The sequence below is a fragment of the Salvelinus namaycush genome, chromosome 9, assembly GCF_016432855.1.
Source record: "Salvelinus namaycush isolate Seneca chromosome 9, SaNama_1.0, whole genome shotgun sequence".
NCBI lineage: Eukaryota > Metazoa > Chordata > Actinopteri > Salmoniformes > Salmonidae > Salvelinus > Salvelinus namaycush.
The window spans coordinates 12394553-12418896 of record NC_052315.1 but is presented as its reverse complement, the minus strand read 5'-3'; the positions used below and the strand labels follow the sequence as shown (position 1 = coordinate 12418896).

Sequence of the window (24344 nt, the reverse complement as noted above, 5' to 3'; positions counted from 1 at the left end):
TACTTTGGATATAGATACTTTTGTACCCGTTTCCTCCAGCATCTTCACAAGGTCCTTTGCTGTTGTTCTGGGATTGATTTGCACTTTTCGCACCAAAGTGCGTTCATCTCTAGGAGACAGAACGCGTCTCCTTTCTGAGCGGTATGACGGCTGCGTGGTCCCATGGTGTTTACACTTGCGTACTATTATTTGTACAGATTAACGTGGTACCTTCAGGCATTTGGAAATTGCTCCCAAGGATGAACCAGACTTGTGGAGGTCTACAATTTTTTCTGATGTCTTGGCTGATTTCTTTTGAATTTCCCATGATGTCAAGCAAAGTTTGACTGAGTTTGAAGGTAGGCCTTGAAATACATCCACAGGTACACCTCCAGTTGACTCAGGCTAATTGACATAATTTATCAGAAGCTTCTAAAGCCATAACATAATTTTCTGTAATTTTCCAAGCTGTTTAAAGGCCCAGTCAACTTAGTGTATGTAAACCTCTGAGCCACTGGAATTGTGATTAAGTGAAATAATCTGTCTGTCAACAATTGTTGGAAAAATTACTTGTCATGCACAAAGTAGATGTCCTAACCGACTTGCCAGAACTATAGTTTGTTCACAAGAAATGTGTGGAGTGGTTGAAAAATGAGTTTTAATGACTAACCTAAGTGTATGTAAACTTCCGACTTCAACTGTACGTACGTAGTTAACAACAATTTACTGTTTTAGAGACTGATCTGTCTACATTATTGTAGTACCTCTTGAATGGGAAAGCATTTAACATGTTGACAAGAATGCTATGCACAAGGACAATTTCCACTTATAATTTTACAAAGTGTGGTAACAGAGTTATGGTAAAATCTCCCTCAGTTTTATTCTGAGGGAGATTTTACCATATTTCTGTTACCAAACTTTGCATCTGCACAGTTTTTCCAGTAGATGTTTTTTTAATTTACTGTGTAAACTGTTCAAAGTAGTCTTTGTGCATAGAGTTGTATGTTTTGTTACATTTTTTTAATCAGGGGTTTATGTTTGGCATACATTTTCAAATAAAAAATCAGTCCCGGCATAATTCCGTTATCGTGGAATTTCCCAGTACTCAATTACTGTGAGGGGCAGTAACTACGCAGAACAAAAATATAAACGCAACATGTAAAGTGTTGGTCCCATGTTCCATGAGCTGGAAAAAAACATCCCAGAAATGTTCCATATGCACAAAAAGCTTAGTTCTCTTAAATTTTGTGCACAGATGCACCTTGTGCTCAATACAAAAGGCCACTAAACTGTGCAGTTTTGTCACACAGTACAATGCCACAAATGTCTCAAGTTCTGATGGAGCGTGCAATTGGCATGCTGACTGCAGGAATGTCCACCAGAGCTGTTGCCAGAGAATTGAATGTTCATTTCTCCACCATAAGCCACCTCCAATGTCATTTTAGAGAATTTGGCAATATGTCCAACCAGCCTCACAACCGCTGACCACATGTAACCACGCCAGCCCAGGACCTCCACATCTGTCTTCTTCACCTGTGGGATCGTCTGAGGGGGGTTGGTATTTCTGTCTAATAAATCCCTTTTGTGGGAAAAAAACTAATTCTGATTGGCTGCGACTGGCTCCCCAGTGTGTGGTCCTGGCTGCTACGTGGGTGCCCCTATGCCCTCCCAGGACCACCCATGGCTGCACCCCTGCCCAGTCATGTGAAATCCATAGATTAGGGCCTAATCAATTTATTTCAATTGACTGATTTCATTATATGAACTGTAACTAAAATCTTTGAAATTGTTGCATGTTTGTTTTATATTTTTGTTCAGTATAGGATGCACAGTATATGGTAGTCTTCTGAGAAAGTCTACTGACATTGACTCGGTACCAGCACTCCTTGATTTGAAAGATTACCTTGTGTGTCCTTTAGATGGGGGGCTACTACTACTTTTCAACAGATTTTCCCATTTAACCTTCAAACAAAAGATGCAGTCTGAGCTTAACTGCTTGCTTAGTGGATATTTGCAAAACTGATGCCCAAATATGCGGTGTTTGTAGTTTGGCAGCCTGTGTGACAGTCTAGATGCTTAATGAAGATAGAAATGTATTTGATTTCACCATCATTGGAGCTACAGTATCAGATGACGTTAGTAGACAGACACTACTTGGAAATTGATGTCAAACACAAAACTGCAGGCTTTAATTCGATACAGAGATGTAATGCGGGAAACTAAACAATTTACAGTGACTACAGAAAGTATTCACACCCCTTTTTCAACATTCAGTTGTATTACAGCCTGAATTGAAAATGTATTACATTTAGATTTTGTCACTGGCCTACACACAGTACCCCATAATTACAGTGGAATTATGTTTTTAGAAACTTTTATAAATGAGTAAATGAAAAGCTGAAATGTCTTAGGTCAATAAATATTCAAACCCCTATGTTATGGCACGCCTAAATAAGTTCAGGAGAAAACATTTGCTTAACAAGTCACATAATAAGTTGCATAGAGTCTCTGTGCAATAATATTGTGTAACATTGTTTTTTTGAATCACTACCTAATCTCTGTACCCACACATACAATTATCTGTAAACTCCCTCAGTCAAGTAGTGAATTTCAAACACAGATTCAACCACGAAGACCAGGGAGGTTTTCCAATGCCTCGCAAAGGCACCAATTGGTAGATGGATAAAAAAAACAGACATTGAATATCTATTTGAGCATGGTGAAGTTATTAATTACACTTTGGATGGTGTATCAATACATCCATTCACAACAAAGAAACAGGCGTCCTTCCTAACTCAGTTGCCAGAAATTAAGTAAACCGCTCAGGGATTACACCATGAGGCCAATGGTGACTATAAAACATTTATAGAGTTTAATGGTTGTGATCGGAGTAAACAACATTGTAGTTACTCCACAATACTAACCTAAATGAGAGAGTGAAAAGAAGGAAGCCTGTACAGAATACAAATATTCCAAAACATCCATCCTGTTTGCAACGAGGCACTAAAGTAAAACTGCCCAAAAAATGTGGCAAATTCATTTTATGTCCTGAATACTAAGTGTTACGTTTGGGGCAAATCCAAAACAACACATCACTTCATGTTATGGGTATGCTTGTCATCGGCAAGGACTAGGGAGTTTTTTATTAGGATAAAAATAAACGAAATGGAGCTAAACACAGGCAAAATCCTAGAGGAAACCCTAGTTGTCTGCTATCCAACATACTGGGAGACAAATTAACTTCTCACAGGACAATAACCTAAAACACAAAGACAAATATACACTGGAGTTGCTTACCAAGACGCTATTGAATACAGTTTTGACCTAAATCGGCTTTAAAATCTATGGCTGTCTAGCAATGATCAACATCCAACTTGACAGAGCTTGACATTTAAAAAAAAAGAAGAAAAATGTGCAAACCCAGGTGTGCAAAGCTCTTAGACTTACCCAGAAAGACTCACAGCTGTAGTTGCTGCCAAGGGTGTGAGTACTTATGTAAATGAGGTATTTTGGTATTTATTTTTCTATAAATTACAAAAATTCCTAAAAACATGTTTTCACTGTCACACTACACACACTGTATTGTGTGTGTAGATGATAGGAGAGGGGGGAAAAAAACTATTTTTGAATTCAGGCTGTAACACAACAAATGTGGAATAAGTCAAGGGGTATGAATACTTTCTGAAGGCACTATAAATGCTTGGTATGATAAAACTGTATTTTACATAACTTGCGTTACTTAGCGTGGCGTAGTATGGAGGTTGTGTTGCTGCTTATGTTGTCTTATCACTATCTTTCACAGCCCAAACTTTATGATATACATGCATCTTTTGCTTAGGGACAATTCTATTTGACTTTAAACCTTAATGATATTGGGATTGGCTTGGCTAACTTAGTTCAACCAACATTTGTATCTATCCTTAGTAGTTGTACAGTATCCAAAAATGATGTGAATGTTTGTCCTGCTTATAAGTCAAGACATTGTTGCATGTTTTGCAGTTCTTATCACCTTCTTCTTAAGGTTTGACATGCTGAGGTTAGCTCTGTCAGGAATTAACAAGCATATCTGCTATGAAATAGTGGTGTGCGTCACTACGCAGAGAACTTCAAAAGAGTTCCTTTGTGGATTTTTATGACACCTGATTGTGGATGTTAATATGGGGCCTGTGCAGTTGTTATAAGGGTTAAAGAGAGAGCATGGTTAATATTTAAGAGTGCGTTCAGTGAAGGGATGGGCACGAGTACTCGAATGGACGTCAAAGCTCGATCTTTAACCATCTTTAATACTGTACAACTATTTGGTGAAATGTGCTTTGTGGCTGCCTGACCTGGCAAGTGAAATTTTGTCTTGAAGACAAAATTTATTTGCTTTGACTCTAGTGTTCCATTTGTATTTGTGTGGCACAGCAAAAGAAGCCAAGCATCACACAGTTCCTCTCCCTAAAATCCCTTTCCCCTCCATGTCTCATTTACTCAATTGTGTTCCGACTGCGCACACACAAGCTCCTGTTAGGCCTACAGAAATAAATGTCTATAAAAACATATCAAACTGATGGGAGACACAAGCTACATTCTTTGCTAAATGACAACAGTTTTATCAGAAATTCAAAATGGACTGGTTGATTGAAGTAGGAAAATATCTCTTCCAACAACGAACTGCAGTTTTTGAATAATTGCGGCAAGTCTATTTTTCGATGTCATGGCCGTAATTCAGCACCATGCAGTGTACAATGTGGAATTGTTAATCCATTTAGAAAATTCCAAAGAACCGGCAGAATAAACTAAATTCAATGTCTCTATATCGAAAAGAAGGATTTTAGTTTGAAACCCTGAATTTTTTTCTTTTTTTCTTTCTTTCAACTCGCCAAATTGAGCCCCGTTTCAAGTGATCACTCTTTGAGAATAACTGTTCCAGACTCGAGATGCGCATCACTTCGCACTGGCAACTTTTTTCATTTGGAAAAATATTTTGTTCTTTTTTATTCTGATACATTACATAATGTTTTTTTACTATAAAATAGATGTCTTGACTATGATAAGGGCTCCGGAAATAAGAGCGTCTTGTCTGCTAAATTAATAAAACAAGACTATGCCATTGTACAGCCAAAGGCTTCTACAAGCAAGCGCCACAGCTGAGGTTACTGCCTTTTTGAAGGCGGTCCCGTGTGGCTCAGTTGGTAGAGCATGGCGCTTGCAACGCCAGGGTTGTGGGTTCGATTCCCACGGGGGGCCAGTACAAAAAAAGTATGAATGTATGTACTTGTAAGTCGCTCTGGATAAGAGCGTCTGCTAAATGACTTAAATGTAAATGTAAGATTGGGTTCCACGACATAACCAGTTGATATTAAGATTTCAATAAATGAATCTTAAGTGGAACGCAACAGGAACCGAGAATCGTCTGACCAGGCAATCATTTTCCACTCCTCAATTGTCCAGTGTTGGTGATCGCGTGCCGACTAGAGCCACTTTTCTTGTTTTTAGCTGATAGGGGTGGAACCTGGTGTGGCCGTCTGATGCAATAGCCCATCTGTGACAAGGACCGCCGAGTTGTGGGTTCCGAGATGTCATTCTGCACACCACTGTCATACTGCGCCGTTAATTTCCTGTTGTGGCCCGCCTGTTAGCTTGCACGATTCTTGCCATTCTCCTTTGAGTTCTCTCTTGAACGAGCTGTTTTCGCCAAAAGGACTGCTGCTGACTGGATCTTTTTTGTTTGTACCACCATTCTCTAGACACTGTTGTGTGTGTAAAAAAGACCAGGAGGCTGGCCGTCTCTGATACTAGAACCGGCGTGCCTGGCACTGACGATCATACCATGATCCGAGTTGCTTAGGTAATTAGTTTTGCCCATTCTAATGTTCAATCGAACAGTAACTGAAGTATGGAGCCGGAGGTCATGGCTGCCGTTTTTACATGCTCCTATTTTGTACATAATGTTTCTGCTACCGGCTCTTATGACCGAAAAGAGCTTCTGGATATCAGAAAAGCAATTACTCACCTCGGACGAGTTTAAGATTTTTTCTTTATTGAGTCTGGCGCTATAGATTTACTGCTGCTCCTGGACCAGGCTCAAATCCCTGTCCTTTGCATGAAGAGGAGACTCGCTCAATATGGAAGTGGTCAGATGATGCGGATGCTAAGCTACAGGACTGTTTTGCTAGCACAGACTGGAATATGTTCTGGGATTCATCCAATGGCATTGAGGAGTATACCACATCAGTCACCGGCTTCATTAATAAGTGCATCGATGACGTCATCCCCATAGTGGCCATACGTACATACCCCAACCAGAAGTCATGAATGTCAGGCAAGAGGCGACTCAGGGATGCTGGCCTAATAGGCAGGGTTGCAAAGAAAAAGCCATATCTCAGACTGGCCAATAAAAATTAAATATTAAGATGGGTAAAAGAGCACAGACACTGGACAGGGGAACTCTGCCTAGAAGGCCAGTATCCCGGAGTCGCCTCTTCACTGTTGATGTTGAGACTGGTGTTTTGCGGGTACTATTTAATGAAGCTGCCAGTTGAGGACTTGTGAGGAATCTGTTTCTCAAACTAGACACTCTAATGTACTTGTCCTCTTGCTCAGTTGTGCACTGGGGCCTCCCACTCCTCTTTCTATTCTGGTTAGTGCCAGTTTGCGCTGTTCTGTGAAGGGAGTAGTACACAGCATTGTACGTGATCTTCAGTTTCTTGGCAATTTCTCACATGGAATAGCCTTCATATCTCAGAACAAGAATAGACTAACGAGTTTCTTAAGAAAGATCTTTGTTTCTGTCTATTTTGAGCCTGTAATCGAACTCACAAATGCTGATGCTCCAGATACTCAACTAGTGTAAAAAAGGACAGTTGTATTACTTCTTTAATCAGAACAACAGTTTTCAGCTGTGCTAACATAATTTCTAATTGGTTTTCTAATGATCAATTAGCCTTTTAAAATTATAAACTAGGATTAGCTAACACAACGTGCCATTGGAACACAGGAGAGATGGTTGCTGATAATAGGCCTCTGTACGTCTATGAAGATATTCCATAAAGAATCAGCCATTTCCAGCTACAGTAGTCATTTACAACATTAACAGTGTCTACGCTGTATTTCTGATGAATTTTATGCTATTTTAATGGACAAAAAATGATATTTTCTTTCAAAAACAAGGACATTTCTAAGGACCCCAAACATTTGAACAGTAGTGTACGTTACAAGCAAACCACCACAGTTCCTGTGCCCAAGAACGCCAAGGTAACCTGCCTAAATGACTCCTGCCACGTCTATAGCCATGAAGTGCTTTGAAAGGCTGGTCATGGCTCACATCAACACCATCATCCCGGAAACCCTAGACCCATTCCAATTCGCATATTGCCCCGACACAATCTGTCGCACTCAACACTGCCCTTTCCCACCTGGGCAAAAGGAACACCTATGTGAGAATGCTATTAATTTACTAAAGCGCAGCATTCAGCACCATAGTGCCTACAAAGCTCATCACTAAGCTAAGGACCTTGGGCCTAAATACCTCCCTCTGCAACTGGATCTTTGACTTCCTGACGGGCCGCCCCCAGGTGGTAAGGGTAGGCAACAACACATCTGCCACGCTGATCCTCAACACTGGTGCCCCTCAGGGATGTGTGCTTAGTCCTCTCCTGTACTCCCTGTTCAGCCACGACTGTGTGGCCAAGCATGACTCCAGCACCACCATTAAATGTGCCAACGACACAACAGTGGTAGGCCTGATCACCGACAACGATGAGACAGCCTATAGGGAGGTCGGAGACCTGGCCGTGTGGATCCAGGACAAAAACCTCTCCCTCAATGTGTGCAAGATAAAGGAGCTGATCGTGGACTACAGGAAAAGGAGGGCCAAACACGCCCCCATTCACATCGACAGGGCTGTAGTGGAACAGATTGAGAGCTTCAAGTTCCTTGGTGTCCACATCACCAACAAACTATCATGGTCCGAAAACACCAAGACAGTTGTGAAGAGGGCACGACAATGCCTATTTCCCTCTCAGGAGACTGAAAAGATTTTGCATGGGTCCCATGGGTGCATGGGTCCTCAAAGTTATACAGCTGCACCATCAAGGGCATCCTGACTTCTTGCATAACCTCCTGGTATGGCAACTGCTCGAAATTTGACCATATTGTGCTACAGAGGGTAGTGCGTACGGCCCAGTACATCACTGGGGCCAAACTTCCTGCCTTCCAGGACCTGTGTACTATGCGGTGTCAGAGGAAGGCCCTAAAAATTGGCACTCCAGCCACCCAAGTCATAGACTGTTCCCTCTGCTACCACACGGAAGGCGGTACCGGAGCGCCAAGTCTAGGTCCAAAAGGCTCCTTAACAGCTTCCACCCCAAGTCATTAGACTGCTGAACAATTAATCAAACCCCTACTATTGGCTTAAAAAAAAAAAGAAATCTTCCCGCAGTTGCTACTTGCTGTTTTTTATTTTTTTTATCTATGCATAGTCACTTTCCCCCTACCAACATGTACATATGACCTTAACTAACCTGTACCCCCGCACATTGACCAGGCACTGGTACCCCCTTTTATATAGCCTCGTTATTGTAACTTTTTTTTACTTGAGTTTTTATTTAGTAAATATTTTCTTAACCAACACAGTTAAGAAAAATAACAGTTAAGGGCTTGTAAGTAAGCATTTCACGGTAACACCTGTTGTATGTGGCGCATTGTTTTTTTTTTTATAGCAAGCCTCAGCTATGTGACTTACTGTCTGGAGGAGCAAACCATTTTCGTGAACGGGATTGTGTACCTAACAAATCCTAATTGCTAAATTTCCCCATATACACTCAATGGGCAGTTTGTTATCTCTAATGCTATGATAAATTAGGCATTGTTGCTCACGGTTGGTATAGGCCTATAGATAAATGTGCACTTGTTTTTTTTCCAGTGCGTGTGGACCTTTTTGTGTTGTAAAAAAAAAAAAAAAGTCTTTTTTTTTTAGTACTCAAAAATACACTGCTCAAAAAAATAAAGGGAACACTAAAATAACACATCCTAGATCTGAATGAATGAAATATTCTTATTAAATACTTTTTTCTTTACAGTTGAATGTGCTGACAACAAAATCACACACAAATTATCAATGGAAATCAAATTTATCAACCCATGGAGGTCTGGATTTGGAGTCACACTCAAAATTAAAGTGGAAAACCACACTACAGGCTGATCCAACTTTGATGTAATGTCCTTAGAACAAGTCAAAATGAGGCTCAGTAGTGTGTGTGGCCTCCACGTGCCTGTATGACCTCCCTACAACGCCTGGGCATGCTCCTGATGAGGTGGCGGATGGTCTCCTGAGGGATCTCCTCCCAGACCTGGACTAAAGCATCCGCCAACTCCTGGACAGTCTGTGGTGCAACGTGGCGTTGGTGGATGAAGCGAGACATGATGTCCCAGATGTGCTCAATTGGATTCAGGTCTGGGGAACGGGCGGGCCAGTCCATAGCATCAATGCCTTCCTCTTGCAGGAACTGCTGACACACTCCAGCCACATGAGGTCTAGCATTGTCTTGCATTAGGAGGAACCCAGGGCCAACCGCACCAGCATATGGTCTCACAAGGGGTCTGAGGATCTCATCTCGGTACCTAATGGCAGTCAGGCTACCTCTGGCGAGCACATAGAGGGCTGTGCGGCCCCACAAAGAAATGCCACCCCACACCATGACTGACCCACCGCCAAACCGGTCATGCTGGAGGATGTTGCAGGCAGCAGAACGTTCTCCACGGCGTCTCCAGACTCTGTCACGTCTGTCACATGTGCGTGTGAACCTGCTTTCATCTGTGAAGAGCACAGATGGCGAATTTGCCAATCTTGGTGTTCTCTGGCAAATGCCAAACGTCCTGCACGGTGTTGGGCTGTAAGCACAACCCCCACCTGTGGACGTCGGGCCCTCATACCACCCTCATGGAGTCTGTTTCTGACCGTTTGAGCAGACACATGCACATTTGTGGCCTGCTGGAGGTCATTTTGCAGGGCTCTGGCAGTGCTCCTCCTTGCACAAAGGCGGAGGTAGCGGTCCTGCTGCTGGGTTGTTGCCCTCTTACGGCCTCCTCCACGTCTCCTGATGTACTGGCCTGTCTCCTGGTAGCGCCTCCATGCTCTGGACACTACGCTGACAGACACAGCAAACCTTCTTGCCACAGCTCGCATTGATGTGCCATCCTGGATGAGCTGCACTACCTGAGCCACTTGTGTGGGTTGTAGACTCCGTCTCATGCTACCACTAGAGTGAAAGCACCGCCAGCATTCAAAAGTGACCAAAACATCAGCCAGGAAGCATAGGAACTGAGAATTGGTCTGTGGTCACCACCTGCAGAACCACTCCTTTATTGGGGGTGTCTTGCTAATTGCCTATAATTTCCATCTTTTGTCTATTCCATTTGCACAACAGCATGTGAAATTTATTGTCAATCAGTGTTGCTTCCTAAGTGGACAGTTTGATTTCACAGAAGTGTGATTGACTTGGAGTTACATTGTGTTGTTTAAGTGTTCCCTTTATTTTTTTGAGCAGTGTATATCATGCGTGTACTGGAACAGTCAAAAAATGTAAAATGCCCTTCCCTAGTTCAGTATTAGGCATTAACTGTATTGTATTATTTAAAAGACAAAGACAGACCTTCAAAATAGATAGGCCTAGATGTCTTGTAATAAGTTGGTCTGCTTTTTGAATTCACAGTATATACAGTGGGGCAAAAAAGTATTTAGTCAGCCACCAATTGTGCAACTTCTCCCACTTATAAAGATGAGAGAGGCCTGTAATTTTCATCATAGGTACACTTCAACTATGACAGACAAAATGAGAAAAGAAAATCCAGAAAATCACATTGTAGGATTTTTTATGAATTTATTAGCAAATTATGGTGGAAAATAAGTATTTGGTCAATAACAAAAGTTTATCTCAATACTTTGTTATATACCCTTTGTTGGCAATGACTTTTTTGCCCCACTGTATGTATTTTTTTAAGGAGTGGGGGAGTCCCATTTTTTTGGTACTTTTTTTTGCTTTATTGAAGAGATAATAAAATGTTGGAAAGACTTGGGAGGGTGAGTCAAAGGTCAGTGGGCTGGATTTGAACCCATACCGAACTCTGGCATACATGTGTTCCGGGGTCAGCGGCTGTAACCGCCGAACCACACAAGCCACATGGGATTTGCAGGTTGTCATATTGACTCACATTCCAAGGAGCAATCAAATCAATGCATATTATGAATCATGGACAATATTTACAGGATAACATATTGACTCACATTCCAAGGAGCAATCAAATCAATGCATATTATGAATCATGGACAATATTTACAGGATAACATATTGACTCACATTCCAAGGAGCAATCAAATCAATGCATATCATGAATCATAGACGTTATTATTATTATCATTCACTGCTATGGAAACAAGCCACATAGGCCCTATTGAAAGAGTATTCAACTTTTATTCATGAGGTATGTTGAGGTTCTTGAGGAATAAAGATATTCTGCGCTTTTATAAAATATGGATTTTATAACAGCATTTCTTGCTGTTCGGGGTTTTAGGCTGAGTTTCTGTACAGCACTTTGAGATATCAGCTGATGTACGAAGGGCTATATAAATACATTTGATTTGATTTTGTTGCTGTATAAGTAAAGCATGAAAGATGGGACTAGAAAATGTATCGCAACCCAACTCTGTTTGCCTCCCTCAGCTGCAGTCCTACCACACCGGGTGAAGGTGTCCCAGAGCTTCTGCGTCAATGGCTCGGCTGTCGACAGAGGTAATTATGAGTCAAAGCTGCATCCCCTCCCATCACCCCCCCCCCCCCCCTTTTTTCCCTACCTTATCGCCCTGAGAGGCTCCTTGTGCGATAATCTTGGGCGATAAGCATAAAGCATGAATCACAGCCGATTGTGCTGTTTGCTCTTTATTGCATCACTGGCTGTGAATTGTCTATGTGTTAATGCATTACTATCTCCGTCAAAAGTCTTGCTCAAGTATGTGTGCGATTTGTGATTGTGGGTGGACATGAAAGGCCACTCTGTCATAAAGCCTTATCTGTGCCTCCAGGGCATTCCTCACTCGTGACACAGGGCTCTGCGGTCCCAAACCACGCGCACACACAGCCCTCTGAACCTCTGGGGTGCAGGGTGAAATTATTTCATGAGACTCAAAGGCTCTTATGTCATCTTTGAGGTGTCAAGGAGGATTGTGTCCTCCCATGGAAGAAAATTAAGTTATTCTATTCATGCTCACATAATTGAATGGAAAAGAGAGGATGAGAGCTGTGAATTAATTGGGTGGAATTCATTAAGAGTTGAATTTCCATAAGTAAATAATGGTGTTTGCACATGTAACACTGAGACCTCTTGACGCCACAGCTCATGTTCTCATTCTGTCGGGTTCTTCCATTTCCGCTAATGGAATCAATTATTTTGATTATGACATTTAGTCAAGGGACCACCTGCTGATTTCCCCAGGAGGTGGAGGTGTAAGAAAGAGTGATACAAACACACACTTAAAATAGCAACAGTATATGATCATTTACAGTGCCTTTAGAAAATATTCACACCCTTTGACTTATTTTACCTATTTTGTTGTTACAGCCTGAATTTAAAATGGATTAAATTGAAGAAAAAAAATTGGCACTGACCTACACGCTATCCCATAATGTCAAAGTGGTATTATGTTTTGGGGAATTTTTACAAATTAATAAAAATGAGAAGCTGTAATGTCTTGAGTCAGTCTGTATTCAAAACCTTTGTTATGGCAAGCCTAAATAAGTTCAGGAATATAGATTTCCTTAATAAGTTGCATGGACTCACTGTTTGTAATAATAGTGTTTAATATATTTTTTTATGAGTAACTCATCTCTGTACCCCACATATACAATTATCTGTAAGGTCCTTTAGTCGAGCAGTGAATTTCAAACACAACTTCAACCACAAAGACCAGGGAGGTTTTCCAATGCCTCGCAAAGAAGGGCACCTATTGGTAGATGTGGAAAATTTACAAAAAAGCAGACCTTGAATATCCCTTTGAGCATGGTGAAGTTATCAATTACACTTTGGATGGTGTATCAATACCCCCAGTCACAACAAAGATACAGGCGTCCTCCTAACTCAGTTGCCGGAGAGGAAGGAAACCGCTCAGGGATTTTACCTAGAGACCAATCGTGACTTAAAAAGAGTTTAATGGCTGTGATAGGAGTTTTTATTTCACCTTTATTTAACCAGGTAGGCTAGTTGAGAACAAGTTCTCATTTGCAACTGCGACCTGGCCAAGATAAAGCATAGCAATTCGACACATACAACAATATTGTAAACTGAGGATCGATCAACAACATTGTCGTTACTGCACAATACTAGCCTAATTGACAGAGTGAAAGGAAAGCCTGTATAGTTAAAATATTCCAAAACATGCATCCAGTTTGCAACAAGGCACTAAAGTAATAATGTGACAAAGCAATTAACTTTTTGTCCTGAATACAAAGTGTTATGTTTGGGGCAAATCCAATACAGAGTTCCATTTTTTTTCCCTTAAATCTACTTGAAAATCCAGAACATGGTTGTCTAGCAAAGATCAACAACCAAATTGACAGAGCTTGAAGAATTTTGAAAATAATTATGGACAAATGTTGCACAATCCAGTTGTGGAAAGCTCTTAGAGACTTAGCCAGCAATTACGGATGTGAGTCTTTCTGGGTAAGGTGCTAATACAAATATTGACTCGGGTGTGAGTACTTATTTCTGTATTACATTTTCTAAATTTCAATAGTTTAGCATTTTTTTTATATACATTTTCGCTTTGTTATTATGGGGTATTGTGTGTAGATGGGTGAGAGAAAATCAATTGAATACATTTAGAATTTAGGCTGTAACACAACAAAATGTGGAATAAGTGAAGAGGTATGAATACTTTCTCAAGGCACTGTATGTAAATCCTGCAAAACATAGCTACCCTCAGAATGCAGCAGTGGTTACAAATGCAGATGAAGGTGCTTGCATTCTTCTGATCATTATGGTAAGCAAATGGTTCTTATAAACCTCCCTAGTGGCTGTAGGTAATTATTGTGGAGCCCACAGGTGATCTTATCTCTCGTAACGTGTGATGACTTTATGAATCAATATTTATTTTCTGAATAAAAAGTCAGTTTCACACTCGATTACTCCCTGTGGTAATGTCATCAGTCATCAGAAATTCAGCTGGGGGTAAACAACCTAATAAAGTCAACGACTTTGCTTTAAGGGGGTGCAATGTTTGGTTTTGATAATAAATGGCGTGGGTTATTTGACTCTCAGCCTATCTCGGTCTCAACCTCTCTCTTTTTGCATGTGGGGGGCCGTAGTGTTGTCACGATACCAGTATCACAATACCATATTTTACTAGTAAAACAAAACTACAAAGCAGACTAAACTCTATAGTCCTTTTAAAACCTACTTTGTAAAATATTGTTTGCTATAGCTTGCAAAATAAACATGTGACTCTGGGTGAAATTCAGTCCGCTTCATGTTTTGTTTCCTGTGCTTCCTTACTTCCTAAGTGACAACACTATGTGTGGGTGTGCATGTGTGTCTTATTGAGGGTGTGTATTGTTTGTACATTACAGGGCAGATGGGTGCACAGTCAGTCCTCAGTGCCACTCTGTGCATAGCACTTCCCAGTGGGCCCACATGGTTTAAAGTCTCTCTGCTGTCAAAAAGCCACGGCACATCAAGGGAAGTCTCACTCTCTGTAATTCCCTATCAGAGCCAAAAACATGCACTGTACCAAGAACAGACAGAATGGCATACCGTGAAGCATCTGGTGTCCTCCATTACCCTGAACCATGATCTTATTATTGCCCCCACAATATATATGCATTGATTGAAGCTCAATGTTACATTCAAATCTCCCTACCATCATATCTAAGCCAATATGACACCAATCTCTATGAAAATTTGCAAATTAACTTGATTGGAGGTGAACAACACACTCCCCGCCTCATCATGAGCCGTCCGGCCGATACCGACAACCACATACCAGATTTTTTTTAACAGGGTCATTAGCAATTTATGTTTTAAGAGTATTTATTGTGCTGACCTACCTGAATCTAGACGTCAGGTTAAAAAGAGACTATAGCGTCCATAAAGTGCCCATTGGACTTTAAAAAAATGCCGGATTGACAAAATTTGTAGGTGCAACAGATTTTATAAAATGTATATTTTATCGCTCTCACATGGTAATTTATGTCCGTTAAGTACCAACAATGTGATTCCTTTTTGTAGCATTTCTGACCATGCGAACGTAGTTTTTAACCGAAACTCAGTTATAACATGGGGTTGATTGCTCGGCAACAACACAGCTGCTTGCACCATGCTGCCACTGCCAGTCATAAGAAGTGTATGCGAACAAACCTAGGCTACTGTATATAGCTAGCAATATGGTGTTATTCATGCTGAGGTAATCAATAATGCAAACAGATATTTTGATTAGCTAGCTAATGTAACGTTATACCAGTCACATGAGAGTTAACGTTGGCTAGGTAGTAGAGGTTGACCGATTTTTATGATTTTTCAACGCCGATACCGATTGATTGGAGGACCAAAAAAGCCCATGCCGATTTAAAAATAAAAAAATAAAAAAATAAAAAAAATAAAAAAAAATAATTTTATTTTTGATATATATTTTTTCAATGTATTTGTAATAATGACAATTACAACAATACTGAATGAACACTTATTTTAATTTAATATAATACATCAATTAAATCAATTTAGCCTCAAATAAAATGAAACATGTTCAATTTTGTTTAAATAATGCAAAAACAAAGTGTTGGAGAAGAAAGTAAAAGTGCAATATGTGCCATGTAAAAAAGCTAACGTTTAAGTTCCTTGCTCAGAACATGAGAACATATGAAAGCTGGTGGTTCCTTTTTAACAGGAGTCTTCAATATTCCCAGGTAAGAAGTTTTAGGTTGTATTTATTATAGGACAATTTCTCTCTACGATTTGTATTTCATATACCTTTGACTATTGGATGTTCTTATTGGCACTTTATCAAATCAAATCAAGTTTATTTTATATAGCCCTTCGTACATCAGCTGATATCTCAAAGTGCTGTACAGAAACCCAGCCTAAAACCAAACAGCAAGCAATGCAGGTGTAGAAGCACGGTGGCTAGGAAAAACTCCCTAGAAAGGCCAAAACCTAGGAAGAAACCTAGAGAGGAACCAGGCTATGAGGGGTGGCCAGTCCTCTTCTGGCTGTGCCGGGTGGAGATTATAACAGAACATGGCCAAGATGTTCAAAATGTTCATAAGTGACAAGCATGGTCAAATAATAATCAGGAATAAATGTCAGTCATCATGCCCGGTAGTCCTGACGTATGGTCCTAGGGCTCAGGTTCTCCGAGAGAGAGAAAGAAAGAGAGAAGGAGAGAATTAGAGAGAGCATACTTAAATTCACACAGGACACTGGATAAGACAGGAGAAGTACTCCAGATATAACCAACTGACCCTAGCCCCCCGACACATAAACTACTGCAGCATAAATACTGGAGGCTGAGACAGGAGGAGTCAGGAGACACTGTGGCCCCATCCGATGATACCCCCGGACAGGGCCAAACAGGAAGGATATAACCCCACCCACTTTGCCAAAGCACAACCCCCGCACCACTAGAGGGATATCTTCAACCACCAACTTACAATCCTGAGACAAGGCCGAGTATAGCCCACAAAGATCTCCACCACAGCACAAACCAAGGGGGGGCGCCAACCCAGACAGGAAGATCACGTCAGTAACTCAACCCACTCAAGTGACGCACCCCTCCTAGGGACGGCATGAAAGAGCACCAGTAAGCCAGTGACTCAGCCCCTGTGTACTTTAGTATACTTTAGTATTGCCAGTGTAACAGTATAGCTTCCGTCCCTCTCCTCGCCCCTACCTGGGCTCGAATCAGGAACACATCGACAACAGCCACCCTCGAAGCAGCGTCACCCATGCAGAGCAAGCGGAACAACCACTCCAAGTCTCAGAGCGAGTGACGTTTGAAACGCTATTAGCGCGCACCCCGCTAACTAGCTAGCCATTTCACATCAGTTACACCAGCCTAATCTCGGGAGTAGATAGGCTTGAAGTAATAAACAGCTCAATGCTTGAAGCACAGCGCCGAGCTGCTGGCAAAACGCACGAAAGTGCTGTTTGAATGAATGCTTACGAGCCTGCTGGTGCCTACCATCGCTCAGTCAGACTGCTCTATCAAATATCAAATCATAGACTTAATTATAACATAATAACACACAGAAATACGAGCCTTATGTCATTAATATGGTCGAATCCGGAAACTATCATCTCGAAAACAAGACGTTTATTCTTTCAGTGAAATACGGAACCGTCCCGTGTTTTATATAACGGGAGGCATCCATAAGTCTAAATATTCCTGTTACATTGCACAACCTTCAATGTTATGTCATAATTACGTAAAATTCTGGCAATTTAGGCGGCCCAAACTGTTGCATATACACTGACTCTGCGTGCAATGAACGCAAGAGAAGTCACACAATTTCACCTGGTTAATATTGCCTGCTCAGCTGGATTTCTTTCAGCAAAATATGCATGTTTAAAAATATATACTTCTGTGTATTGATTTTAAGAAAGGCATTGATGTTTATGGTTAGGTACAGTCGTGCAACGATTGTGTTTTTTTCGCAAATGCGCTTTTGATAAATCATTCCCGTTTGGCGACGCTGGCTGTCTTTGTTTAGAAGAAATAGTCTTCACAGAGTTCGCAACGAGCCAGGTTAGCAGGCAATATTAACTAAATATGCAGGTTTAAAAATATATACTTGTATTGATTTTAAGAAAAGCATTGATGTTTATGGTTAGGTACACATTGCAGCAAGACAGTCCTTTTTCGCGTATACGCACCGCATCGATTATATGCAACGCAGGACTTGCTAGATAAACTAGTAATATCATCAACCATGTGTAGTTAACTAGTGATTATGATTGATTGATAGTTTTTTTTATAAGATAAGTTTAATGCTAGCTAGCAACTTACCTTGACTTCTTACTGCATTCGCGTAACAGGCAGTCTTCTCGTGGAGTGCAATGTAATCAGGTGGTTAGAGCGTTGGACTAGTTAACTGTAAGGTTGCAAGATTGAATCCCCGAGCTGACAAGGTAAAAATATGTCATTCTGCCCCTGAACAAGGCAGTTAGCCCACCGTTCCTAGGCCGTCATTGAAAATATGAATGTGTTCTTAAAACTGACTTGCCGAGTTAAATAAAGGATAAATAAAGATGTAAAAAAACAAAAAACGGCCAAGTCGGTGTCCAAAAATACCGATTTCCGATTGTTATGAAAACTTGAAATCGGCCATTCCCATTAATTGGTCGACCTCTACTAGGTAGCAAACCAACAAGCGAGGAAAGCTAGCTGTGTGTGTGTGTGTGTGTGTGTGTGTGTGTGCTTGCTACCGGTCAAAAGTTTTAGAACACCTACTCATTCAAGGGTTTTTCTTTATTTTTACAAATTTCTACATTGTAGAATAATAGGGAAGACATCAAAACAATGAAATAACACATATGGAATCATGTAGTAACCAAAAAAGTGTTTTATATTTGAGATTCTTCAAATAGCCTTGATGACAGCTTTGCACACTCTTAGCATTCTCTCAACCAGCATCACCTGAAATGCTTTTCCAACAGTCTTGAAGGAGTTCCCACATATGCTGAGCACTTGTTGGCCGCTTTTTCTTCACTCTGCGGTCCAACTCATCCCAAACCATCTCAATTGGGTTGAGGTTGGGTGATTGTGGAGGTCAGGTCATCTGATGCAGCACTCCATCACTCTCCTTTTTGGTCATAGCCCTTACACAGCCTGGAGGTGTGTTGGGTCATTGCCATGTTGAAAAACAAATGATAGTCCCACTCAGCGCAAACCAGATGGGATGGCGTATCACTCAAGGGACACACCGGTCTAATGTTCATTGCTCATGTTTCTTAGCCCAAGCAAGTCTCTTCTTCTTATTTGTCTCCTTTAGTAATGGTTTCTTTGCAGCAATTCGACCATGAAGGCCTGATTTCATGCAGTCTCCTCTGAATAGTTGATGTTGAGATGTGTCTGCTACTTGAACTCTGTGAAGCATTTATTTGGGCTGCAATCTGAGGCTGGTAAATCTAATGAACTTATCCTCTGCAGCAGAGGTAACTCTGGGTCTTCCTTTCCTGTGGTGGTCCTCATGAGAGACAGTTTCATCATAGCGCTTGATGGTTTTTGTGACTGCACTTGAAGAAACTTTCAAAGTTCTTGACATTTCCGGATTGACTGACCTTCATGTCTTAGTAATAATGCACTGTCAGTTCTCTTTGCTTATTTGAGCTGTTCTTGCCATAATATGGACTTGGTCTTTTACCAGATAGGGCTATCTTCTCTATAACACCCCTACCTTGTCTTTACACAACTGATTTGCTCAAACGCATTAAAAAGGAAAGAAATTCCATAAATGAACTTCTTCTAAAAAGGCACACCTGTTAATTTAATTGCGTTCCAGGTGACTTCCTCATGAAGCTGGTTGAGAAAATGCCAAGAGTGTGCAAAGATGTTATTAAGGTAAGGGGTGGCTACTTTGAAGAATCTCAAATATAAATTATATTTTGCTTTGTTTTGAATACTTTTTTTTGGTTACTACATGTTTCCATATGTGTTATTTCATAGTTTTGATGTCTTCACTATTATTCTACAATGTAGAAAATAGTAAAAATAAAGAAAACCCTGGAATGAGTAGGTGTCAACTGTTGACTGGTACTGTATATATGTAATGGGATGTATAGACATTATGGACATTATGTGGATAGAATATGTAGTATATCTGAAGAATATGTAGGATATAATAGAATATGTACAGCAATAGTTGAATAGGATGGCCTTAACTAGAATACAGTAAGTAAACATTATTCAAGTGACCAGTGTTCCATTATTAATGTGACTAGTGTTCCATGTCTATGTAAATAGGGCAGCAGGCTCTAAGCTGCATGGTTGAGTAACGGGGTGGTAGCCGGCTAGTGACAGTGACTAAGTTCAGGGCAGGGTACGTGTCAACACACACAAATCATATGGTCCAGACAGCGTCAGCAGCAAGGCACTTCAGGCATGCGCATACCAGCTCGCATTACCGTTCCAGAAGCTGTTCCAGCTATCACTGAACTGTGGGATAGTTCCAGACTTATGGAAGAAGTGGCTGAATGTCCCAGTACCTAAAAACAACAGGCCAAAAGAAAATAACGACGTACGCCCTGTAGCCCTGACATCTGTACTTAATGAAATGTTTTTGAAAAGATTATTAAACATTCTCTCTGGTCTCTCATCCCAATTAGCTCCAAACCAATTGGCCTACCATGCCTCCAGGGCTGTTGTATATTGAGTTACTGGTCATTCTGAACAACATCTACGAACATTTAGAAAAGGCAAATAGCCTAGTGAAAATTGTATTAATTGATTTCAGTAGCGAGTTTAACATCATCCTACCCATCTACTGGTGGATAAGCTGGTGAATTTGGATGTCAACTCTCTACTGGTCATGTGGATTAATAGTTTCCTTGTGAACCGTACTCAACAAGTGAAGTTTAACTCCACCATCTCTACATCTGGAATGGTGAATACAAGAGCCCCTCAAGGTTGCGTACTTTCACTGATACTGTACACACTGTACACAAACAATTGTCAAGCCTCTGAATCAGCCCACAAATTCTTTAAATATGCATATGACACTGCTGTTTTGGGTTTCCTTCACCCAGACCAAGCCTCTCTTCAAGGTTTTGACAGAGAAACTTTCAGCAAATAAATGTTAAGAAATCAAAAGCGATGGAAATGTATGTTTTTTTTAAAAACACAAACTGAACCATTTTTTTATTTTTTTTATCCCCTTTTCTCCCAATTTTCGTGGTATCCAATCGCTAGTAATTACTATCTTGTCTCATCGCTACAACTCCCGTACGGGCTCGGGAGAGACGAAGGTCGAAAGCCACGCGTCCTCCGAAGCACAACCCAACCAAGCCGCACTGCTTCTTAACACAGCGCGCCTCCAACCCGGAAGCCAGCCGCACCAATGTGTCGGAGGAAACACCGTGCACCTGGCCCCCTTGGTTAGCGCGCACTGTGCCCGGCCCGCCACAGGAGTCGCTGGAGCGCGATGAGACAAGGATATCCCTACCGGCCAAACCCTCCCTAACCCGGACGACGCTAGCCCAATTGTGCGTCGCCCCACGGACCTCCCGGTCGCGGCCGGCTGCGACAGAGCCTGGGCGCGAACCCAGAGACTCTGGTGGCGCAGCTAGCACTGCGATGCAGTGCCCTAGACCACTGCGCCACCCGGGAGGCCCCAAACTGAACCATTTTAATGTCCACCACCATATCTTACAAATGTTCTATAAATCTGCTCTGCAGAGTGTGCTGTCCTTTGGTCTGATATTCATGTTTGGAAACATGCGAGTGCAAGACCAAGTCAAACTTCAGCGCTTAATTAAGACGGCGGGAAGGATAACTGGTATAGATCAAGAATCAGCCACCAACCTGTGTACACAACTCATCTTCCTAAAACTTGAAAGCATTTTTACAGGACAGTACTCATCCCCTTAACTCAAAACTCAGTCGCAGCAGCTGGACAAAGGGAAAGAGACTTATTCAAAAGAACATCAAAACAGATAGTCTGTTTGTCCGTCGAGTATACAGCATATTGCACTTACACTTTAAATGTGTAGCTATAGCACTTTTAATTAATTATTTGATGTAGTTTCTGAATCTGGAGGCCGCTAGTGATTGCTATTTAACAGTCTGCCTTGAGATAGAAACTGTTTTTCAGTCTCTCGGTCCAAGCTTTGATGCACCTGTACTGACCTCACCTTCTGGACCTCACTTTCTGGCTCGGGTGGCTTAGATCATACGGATTGCAATTTGTAACATGATCAACTGTTTTAGACTATTATATTTTCGCCAAGCAAGATAAATAAATGTGCAATCACTCTTGAGTGACTGAAACCTCTTAGATGTAGAGTCCCCTGTTTAGGGGACCTGCATGGTGCTGGTATCGGTTCCGACCGACCGACACTTGGACACCGTACAGTCGTGGCCAAAAGTTTTGAGAATGATACAAATATTAATTTTCAAAGTCTGCTGCCTCAATTTGTATGATGGCAATTTGCATATACTCCAGAATGTTATGAAGAGTGATCAGATGAATTGCAATTAATTGCAAAGTCCCTCTTTTCCATGCAAATTAACTGAATCCCAAAAAAACAGCCCTGCCACAAAAGGATCAGCTGACATCATGTCAGTGATTCTCTCGTTAACACAGGTGTGAGTGTTGACAAGGACACGGCTGGAGATCACTCTGTCATGCTGATTGAGTTCGAATAACAGACTGGAAGCTTCAAAAGGAGGGTGGTGCTTGGAGTCATTGTTCTTCCTCTGTCAATCACGGTTACCTGCAAGGAAACACGTGCCGTCCTCATTGCTTTGCACAATAAGGGCTTCACAGGCAAGGATATTGCTGCCAGTAAGATTGCACCTAAATCAACCATTTATCAGATCATCAAGAACTTCAAGGAGAGCGGTTCAATTGTTGTGAAGAAGGCTTCAGGGCACCCAAGTCCAGCAAGCGCCAGGACCGTCTCCTAAAGTTGATTCAGCTGCGGGATCGGGGCCCCACCAGTACAGAGCTTGCTCAGGAATGGCTGCAGGCAGGTGTGCGTGCAGATGCACTCACACCTGCCTGCAGCCATTCCTGGCGAATACTTTTGGAGGATGGCCTGGTGTGAAGAAGGGCAGCAAAGAAGCCACTTTTCTCCAGGAAAACATCAGGGACAGACTGATATTCTGCAAACGGTACAGGGATTGGACTGCTGAGGACTGGGGTAAAGTCATTTTCTCTGAATCCCCTTTCCGATTGTTTGAGCCATCCGGAAAAAATCTTGTCCGGAGAAGACAAGGTGAGTGCTACCATCAGTCTTGTGTCATGCCAACAGTAAAGCATCCTGATATTATTCATGTGTGGGGTTGCTTCTCAGCCAAGGGAGTGGGCTTACTCACAATTGTGCTTAATAACACAGCCATGAATAAAGAATGGTACCAACACATCTTCCGAGAGCAACTTCTCCCAACCATCCAGGAACAGTTTGGTGACGAACAATGCCTTTTTCAGCATGATTGAGCACCTTGCCATAAGGCAAAAGTGAAAGCTAAGTGGCTTGGGGAACAAAACATCGATATTTTGGGTCCATGTCCATTAAACTCCCCAGACCTTAATCCCATTGAGAACTTGTGGTCAATCCTCAAGATGCGGGTGGACAAACAAAAACCCACAAATTCTGTCAAACTCCAAGCGTTGATTATGCAAGAATGGGCTGCCGTCAGTCAGGATGTGGCCCAGAAGTTAATTGACAGCATGCCAGTGCGGATTGCAGAGGTCTTGAAAAAGAGGGGTCAACACTGCAAATATTGACTCTTTGCGTCAACTTCATGTAATTGTCAATAAAAGCCTTTGACCCTTATGAAATGCTTGTAATTATACTTCAGTATTCCATAGTAACATCTGACAAAAATATCTAAAGACACTGAAGCAGCAAACTTTGTGGAAATTATTTGTGTCATTCTCAAAACTTTTGGCCACGACTGTACATGTGGACACGGTATCTTACTTCCGGCGCCGACCGAGATGGCCGCCTCGCTTCGCGTTCCTAGGAAACTATGCAGTATATTGTTGTTTTATATGTTATTCCTTACATTGGTACCCCAGGTAATCTTAGGTTTCATTACATACAGTCGGGAGGAACTACTGAATATAAGAGTAACGTCAACTCACCATCGTTACAACCAGGAATATGACTCTCCCTAAGCGGATCTGGTGTTTTGCCTTCCACCCAATACAATGGATCTGATCCCAGCTGGTGACCCTAAACAACGACGCCGAAAAAGGGTCAAACGAGGCGGTCTCCTGGTCAGGCTTCGGAGACGGGCACATCGCGCTCCACTCCCTAGCATACTACTCGCCAATGTCCAGTCTCTTGACAATAAGGTTGATGAAATCCGAGCACGGGTAACATTCCAGAGAGACATCAGGGATTGTAATATTCTTTGCTTCACGGAAACATGGCTCACTCGAGAGACGCTAACGGAGTCGGTGCAGCCAGCTGGTTTCTTCACGCATCGCGCCGACAGAAACAAACATCTTTCTGGTAAGAAGAGGGGCGGGGGTGTATGCCTTATGATCAACGAGACGTGGTGTGATCATAACAACATACAGGAACTCAAGTCATTCTGTTCACCAGATTTAGAATTCCTCACAATCAAATGTCGACCGCATTATCTACCAAGGGAATTCTCTTTGATTATA

General features: G+C 41.7%; 1 long non-coding RNA gene across 1 annotated transcript in view; it reads left to right on the top strand.

Annotated features, from left to right (window-relative positions):
* The window catches only part of LOC120053679, a 42178-nt gene that overhangs the window by 2422 nt on the left and 15412 nt on the right, over positions 1-24344 (top strand). Inside the window, exon 2 of the long non-coding RNA XR_005477530.1 lies at positions 11685-11753. This is a non-coding gene — a long non-coding RNA (uncharacterized LOC120053679). The remainder of the gene's footprint in view (positions 1-11684; positions 11754-24344) is intronic.